At 39.9% G+C, this 7219-nt stretch overlaps 1 pseudogene; it reads right to left on the bottom strand.

Moving 5' to 3' along the window:
* Window positions 1-303: 303 nt before the first annotated feature.
* The window catches only part of LOC116088203, a 12407-nt pseudogene continuing 5491 nt past the window's right edge, over window positions 304-7219 (bottom strand).

Here is a 7219-nt window from a genome sequence, read left to right as displayed (position 1 = left end):
CCTGTATTGGACTCTAAAGCAGTCTGGCTCTGGGCCCAGACATCTCCCATAAGGGTTTAGGAAGGTGCCATCATTCTGTAAAGGCGCAGAACCTACCAGACTTTGAGCCCCAAGTGAACTCACCAAGAGCCTTGAGGGAGCTAAAGGAAACAGGCAAGGAGGGAAGGCAAGGTGCTTCAGTGAAGGGAGTGGTATTAAGTGGTACGATTCAGCCCGCCAGTGTCTCCTTGGGATGTACTGAGTCCTGAGGAAGACTTGGGCAGTGAAAACACTGACAAATCCCTAGACTCAGCAGCCCATATTTTAGATGGCAACTTTGAGGAGATGTTTGATGTCAGGGTTGATGTTGATGGTTTGGAAAGTGCAGCTGTAATGATGGAAAGCCTCCCCTTCTTCTGGCCCTACAAGAAACTTCAAAGTTCCAGGCTACATCTGAGTAACACCACATGATGAGCTTGGGACCTGTCATCAAAAGGGTAGAGCAGCTTGTCTTTCAGATAGGCAAAGACAGCATGCTTGTTCTGTGCATTGACATCACACTTTTGGGTAAGACTGAAGGTGGGCTGGTACTCAACCCCAGGGCAGGCATATATTAAAGTTGTTCAGGATCTACTCATTCTGACAGTTCTTCTGAGGTCCAAACTGGTTGCTAAGGAAGTTGAGAACCACCAGGCGCCTGGGAAAGCTACATTGCATTCATTGAGCTGGTTGAAGTCCAGGATAGTTGTTTCTCAGAGTGATGCCACATTCTCAATCAGCAGTGCCCTGCCTCAGAATGTGTGGAAATCTACCTTCACCCCATTCACCCTGACGGCACTGAGATTGCAGAAAGATTTGCAATGTAAGCCTTGGTGAAATACAATCAAGTCTTATTTCAGACCCTGTGAAACACACTTAACTATTTTGCTTTTGTTTTATATATACCCTTTTGAAAATAACCTTTCATTTTAGGACAAAAGTACCACCTAAATATCTTTTTTTTTTTAAAAAATCTGAAAGCATTTTCTTTTTTATCTTTTTTTTACAGAAAATGTGTTCTTATAGTATATCCTTCTAAACATTATTGGCTCCTTTTTATTTGATTTCCTCTCTTAATATTAAGAGACACAACATATACAAATGTTTAAATTAATTTATTTATTTACATCAAATGTTGCCCTCTTCCCGTCCCCTCTCACAGAGGCCAGCAATCCCCCCATCCCTTCTACTCTGAGAAGGGTGGGTCACAATGGGTATCTCCTAACCCTGGCACATCAACTCTTTGCCTTGGTAGGCCCATCCTCTCTCACTGAGGCTGGATAAAAAAGCCCTGTGGGGGAAAGCCTGATACCACAGTTGTACTAGAGTTTTAAGGAGAGCCTCTGCTCCAGTTAACATAAACAATTTTACCTACTTACTAAAAATGAATTTAATTTGAATTACATTTGTAACCTAGCACAACCTAAGGATACTTGTCCATGTATTTTTAAATTATCATGTTCTTGTTCTTGTCAGATTTAAGCAGGCTCTATTTCCATTTGGATTTTTAAAATTTATTTAATTACTTTACATCCTGATCGAAGCTTCCCCTCCCTCCTCTCTTCCTAGCCCCTCAGTCTCATCTCCCCTATCTCCATCCCTCCTCCCTTTCTCCTCAGAGAAGGGGAAGCCTCCCATGGATATCAATCCACCTTGGCACATCATGTTGCAGTTGGACTAGGCACATCTTCTTCTATTGAGGCTAGACAAGGCAACCCAATTAAGGCAAAGGAGTCCAAAGGCAGCCAACAGAGTCAAAGACAGCCCCTGCTCCAGTTTGTTAGAGGTCCCACATGAAGTCCAAGCTGTATATCTGTTACATATGTATAGGGGGCCTAGGTCTGTTCCATGTATGCTCTTCGGTTGGTGATTGAGTCTCTGTAAGCCCCTTTGGGCCCAGATTAGTTGATTCTTTAAGTTTTCTTCTGGTGTCCTTGACCCTTCTGGCTCCTTCAATCCTTCCTCTCCCTCTTCCACTGGATTCCCCAAGCTCTGCCTAATGTTTGGCTGTGGGTCTCTGCATCTGTTTCAGTCAGCTGCTGGATGAAGCCTCTCAGATGACAGTTATACTAGACTCCTGTCTGCAAGTATAGGATAATGTCATTAATAGTGTCAAGGGTGGACTCTCTGAAGTTGGGCCAGGCATTGGTTGGCCTTTCCCTCTGTTTCTGCTCCATCTTTACCCCTGCACATCTTGTAGGCAGGGCAAATTATGGGCTGAAGGTTTTGTGACTGGGTTGGTGTCCCCTTCCCTCCATTAGTAGTCTTGCCTGGTAACAGGGGGTGGCTATTTCAGGTTCCATATCTTCTATTGCTAGGGTCATCCTAATAGGTTCCTGGAAGTTTCCCTTGTCCTAGGTTTTTAGTTTGTCCCAGAGATGCCCATTTTTCAAAGGGCTCTTTCACATATTATTCTCATGGCCTCACAAGTATCTGGGAGCTACTGAATGTTACATTTTAGCAAAAGCTGTCCATGATGATGGAGATTTTAATGACCTTGGAAAGCGAACTATCTCATAAGCAGGAATAAAAACAGGACAGACAGTGCACAAACAGCTGCAAATCTTTATTTATTAACCATATTATCATAGTTTGGGATACAAAAGGCATTTGTGTCACTGAAGAACTGAGCAAAATAGCAAATGGCTATGTTTTTTGGAAGACCAAGAAAAGAGAAAAAGAATCCAGTGTTGCATGCTAGATAGGAGACTCAGTGTTGGGTCCAGGAATGGTATTAAGGCTTAATTTTATTGGTTAAAAGTTTTTACATATAACTTAAACCATACGATGACATTGTTTATACAATGTCAAGTTGACTTTTTCATAAATTTAAAATAATTTGTTAATAGTGTTTACATCTTGGGGCTGGAGATATAGCTCCACAGTTAAGAGCACTTCAGGTTCTTCTAGAAGGCCTGGGTTTATTTCTTAGTACCCACATAGTGACTTGAAACTGTCTATAACTCTAGTTCTAGGGGTTTCAATACTTTTTTCTAGCTTCCACAGGCACTGCATGCACATAGTTTACATGCATGAATGCAAACAAACATACGTGCAAAGAAAACTTTCATACACATAAAATAAATTTGTTTTCAAAATTGAATAGCTATATTTTTAAAAAGAATTGGAGCTAATCATATGTGTTCTCTTGTCTACTTAATAGGCCAATTTGATTTAATCCCTTTTCAGGGATTTATGATGTAAACTCTTCACACATCATTTATTTAAAGGCAGATAACAAATATGCTAAATCGGCCGGGTGGTGGTGGCGCACGCCTGTAATCCCAGCACTTGAGAGGCAGAGGCAGGCGGATTTCTGAGTTCAAGGCCAGCCTGGTCTACAGAGTGAGTTCCAGGACAGCCAAGGCTATACAGAGAAACCCTGTCTCAAAAACCAAAATAAAATAAAATAAAATAAAATAAAAAAATAAAAAAATAACAAATATGCTAAATCATAGACATGGACTAACAGCTGGCCAGCAGACAAAATGGCACATGAACAAATACATGAAAAAATTACCATGAACACATATAATATGATCAGAGTATGTTTGCATCTTTATATATTTAAGCTGTAATACAGGCCTAGAGAAAGGAAAAGGGTCACCAACCTTGACGTCAAGAGGCAAGGTCATAGCCAAAGTCTTGTGCTAGCATCTGACTTCAATCCATGTGACTCCTCCGGTGAAAGTGGGCTATGAAGTTTGCAATGCAAGCTATGTCAAAGGAATCAGCCAGTTGGAGTTCATAGGAAATGTCAGGGAAGAGGCTAACTTTTCATTGTGTTTTGAATGCTCAGTATAGTGTTCCTAAGCATGTATGGAAGAAAGCACATGAATCTGATTCCTGGAATGAGTTACTGAATGATTAACAAAGGTTAACACACCCTTTTGTTTTTAACACATATTGCCACTAGAAGCCAAAGTAGTTAAACTACCTTAGGATCCTGTTCTTCCAGTGACAGAATTTTTGAAAAATAGTTATACCTCATGTAATTTTTTAGTTTGTTTGTTTCTTCATATGCAGTATGAATAATGGTGTATGATCCTATATGAGTTTTCTAAGAACAAAGTCTGTATCAATATTATAATGCTTGGCACTTGAGTGGGTATATAAGTACATGAACTGAATAAAATATTACAATTAACTTTTATGTGGAATTTATCATTTTTTACCAAGGTCTGTCTTTCTCAAAAGACTATCATATCACTACCTGTACTGGCTGGTTTTGTGTGTCAACTTGACACAGGCTGGAGTTATCACAGAAGGGAGCTTCAGTTGGGGAAGTGTCTCCATGAGAGCAAGCTTTGGGGCATTTTCTCAATTGCCCCTTGTGGGTGGTGCCATCCCTGGGCTGGAAGTCTTGGGTTCTATAAGAGAGCAGGCTGAGCAAGCCAGGAGAAGCAAACCAGTAAATAACATCCCTCCATGGCCTCTGTGTCAGCTCCTGCTTCCTGACCTGCTTGAGTTCCGGTCCTGACTTCCTTTGGTGATGAACAGCCATGTGGAAGTAAGCCAAATAAACCCTTTCCTCCCCAACTTGCTTCTTGGTCATGATGTTTGTGCAGGAATAGAAACCCTGACTAGGACACTACCATAATTTTGTTGTTGTTGTTGTTTTCGAGACAGGGTTTCTCTGTGTAGCCCTGGCTGTCCTCCAACTCAGAAATCTGCCTGTCTCTGACTCCCAAGTGCTAGGATTGAAGGCATACGCCACCACTGCCTGGCCACTACCATAATTTTAGTATGACTTTTGTCCCTGTGTTTTGGCTAATATTGAGTAAGATTAAGCTTCAGATTGAAATACTCTTTATACTCACTACATATAAAAGATTTTTCCCTACTATGGACTCACTGATGTCAAATAAAGCTGAAATACTGTTGACACCATACTCATCATTTTACATACATAATGAGTCTCTATGAATACTTTGATGATAGATAAAATTCAGTCTCTAATTGAAAGCTTATTCATTACAGGCAGAGTGTTTTTCTTCATTATGAATTTGCAGATGATGTGCGAGGATTGATTTCTGTTTGAAGATTTTCATGTAGTCATTATCCAATGATTAATATAATTTGGTCTAGATAAAAGCATTATTATATTGATTGTATTTAAAGGATCTGTTTACTTCTGTGAACTGTCTGGTATTCTATTAAGATAAATGTCTCCAGAAGCCCTTTCCCATATTCATTACTGTGCAGTTTATTTCCACTCCGAATTCCCTCATGCTTAGTAAGTTCTGATCTGGGTGTGAATGCTTTCACTAGTGCATTAGAAAGAGGGGATATTTCTCCACAACAAAGCCTCAAATGGTTAAAAAAGTCCAAGTTTATTCTGAAGCCTTTCCCATGACCAATACACTCATGTTTCTGAGCATCGTGAAGTTTTGTATTGTTGAAAAAGCTTGGGCTGGGAGGTGGTGGTGCACGCCTTTAATCCCAGCACTTGGGAGGCAGGGGCAGGCAGATTTCTGAGTTCTAGGCCAGCCTGGTCTACAGAGTGAGTTCCAGGACAGCCAGGGCTACACAGAGAAACCCTGTCTCAAAACAAAACAAAACAAAACAAAACAAAACACAAAAAGAAAAAGAAAAAAAAAAGGACCACTCTTTTTCTGTGATGTGAGTAAGAAAGCAGGCAGGATGATATCTTATTTATTATTTACATCATTTATGTCATATAGAATTATATCAAATGCATTTGGGCAATGACTTAAATAACCATCAGTACACGTTCCACTAATAAACAAAGGTTGTCAGAAGAAAGAACAAAGACAAAGAGAGGAATCCCTGCAAGTAGACCCTCAATGCACCAAGTAGGGAAGTAAATCTTCACTTATTGCATAGTTTTCATAGGTAAATAATGGGGAAAGAACACATAATTTTAGACATTAAGGATACATTTCTGAATTGCTTCCCAGAAAAATAGAATATTCCTTTGGCTTTTGGACAGCAAAGGCTATCACTAGCATTAAAAACAATGGAGAAACAATAGTAGAAAATACTGTGATGGTTTACATTTTTCCCCAAATAAGGAATTGATAAACAGGGGCTGGAGAGATGGATCAGTGGTTAAGAGCACTGAGTGCTCTTCCGAAGGTCCTGAGTTCAAATCCCAGCAACCACATGGTGGCTCAAAACCATCTGTAATGGGATCTGGTGCCCTCTTCTGGTGTGTCTGAAGACAGCTACAGTGTACTTACATATAATAACAAACCTTAAAAAAAATTTATAAACAAGTCTAATTATAAATACTTTAGTCCCTAAATCGACTGCTCTTCCAGAGGTCCTAGTTCAAATCCCAGAAACCACATGGTGGCTCACAAAAATCCATAATGAGATCTGATGCCCTCTTCTGGTGTGTCTGAAAACAGCTACAGTGTACTTACATATAATAAATAAATCTTTTTAAAGAAAACAAGTCTTAAATGATGCATATTACTTAAAATTGTGTGTGTGTGTGTGTGTGTGTGTATGTGTAATGATTGAATTCGATGACTGAGAAGTGGACACAAGCCCCCATCCTAACCCAAAAGCTATTGCCAACTGGCAAACACTGGGAAAGGAAAAATTAATTTTCTTCAACAGAGTCTCACTGGGTATACTAGCCACACTTTAAGGGCAGGCCCAATGTCCATTGGTAGATGGCCAACACAAACTAACTCAATAGTATTTTTGCAATTTTTTTTTTACTATATTATCTGGGCTTTTTTTTAACCCTACAAGTCTTTTATATGTATATATATATATGTATATATATGTATATATATATTATGGTTTCCTGTTTTTGTGTTTCTATGGGATTTTTGAGTATACAAAATACGTGCCTGTGTCTATATTTATTTCTTATGCTATTTGCCTCTTTTTTCTGTTTGTTTATTTTGTCCTGTTCTGGTTTGTTTCTTTTTATTTTTATCTTATTTTATTTTTTAGATGCCTGCTTGACTTCTAAAGAGGAAGAAAGTGTGTGAATTTGGGTGGGGAGTTGAGAAAGATCTGGAAGGTTCTTTGAGCTTGGGCTTCGGTTCCGGGGACACGGCTAAGAGCACCAAGAAGGTCTGGATAGTCAGGAAATACGGGACCCGCTATGGCGCCTCCCTCCAGAAAACGGTGAAGAAAATTGCAACCAACCAGCACGCCAAGCACACTTGCTCCCTGTGGCAAGATCAAGATGGAGAGGCGAGCCTCTGGCATCTGGCAC

The sequence above is a fragment of the Mastomys coucha genome, chromosome X (assembly GCF_008632895.1).
Source record: "Mastomys coucha isolate ucsf_1 chromosome X, UCSF_Mcou_1, whole genome shotgun sequence".
Classification (NCBI taxonomy): Eukaryota; Metazoa; Chordata; class Mammalia; order Rodentia; family Muridae; genus Mastomys; species Mastomys coucha.
The sequence above is the reverse complement of the archived record's forward strand: the minus strand, read 5'-3'. Positions and strand labels throughout refer to the sequence as shown.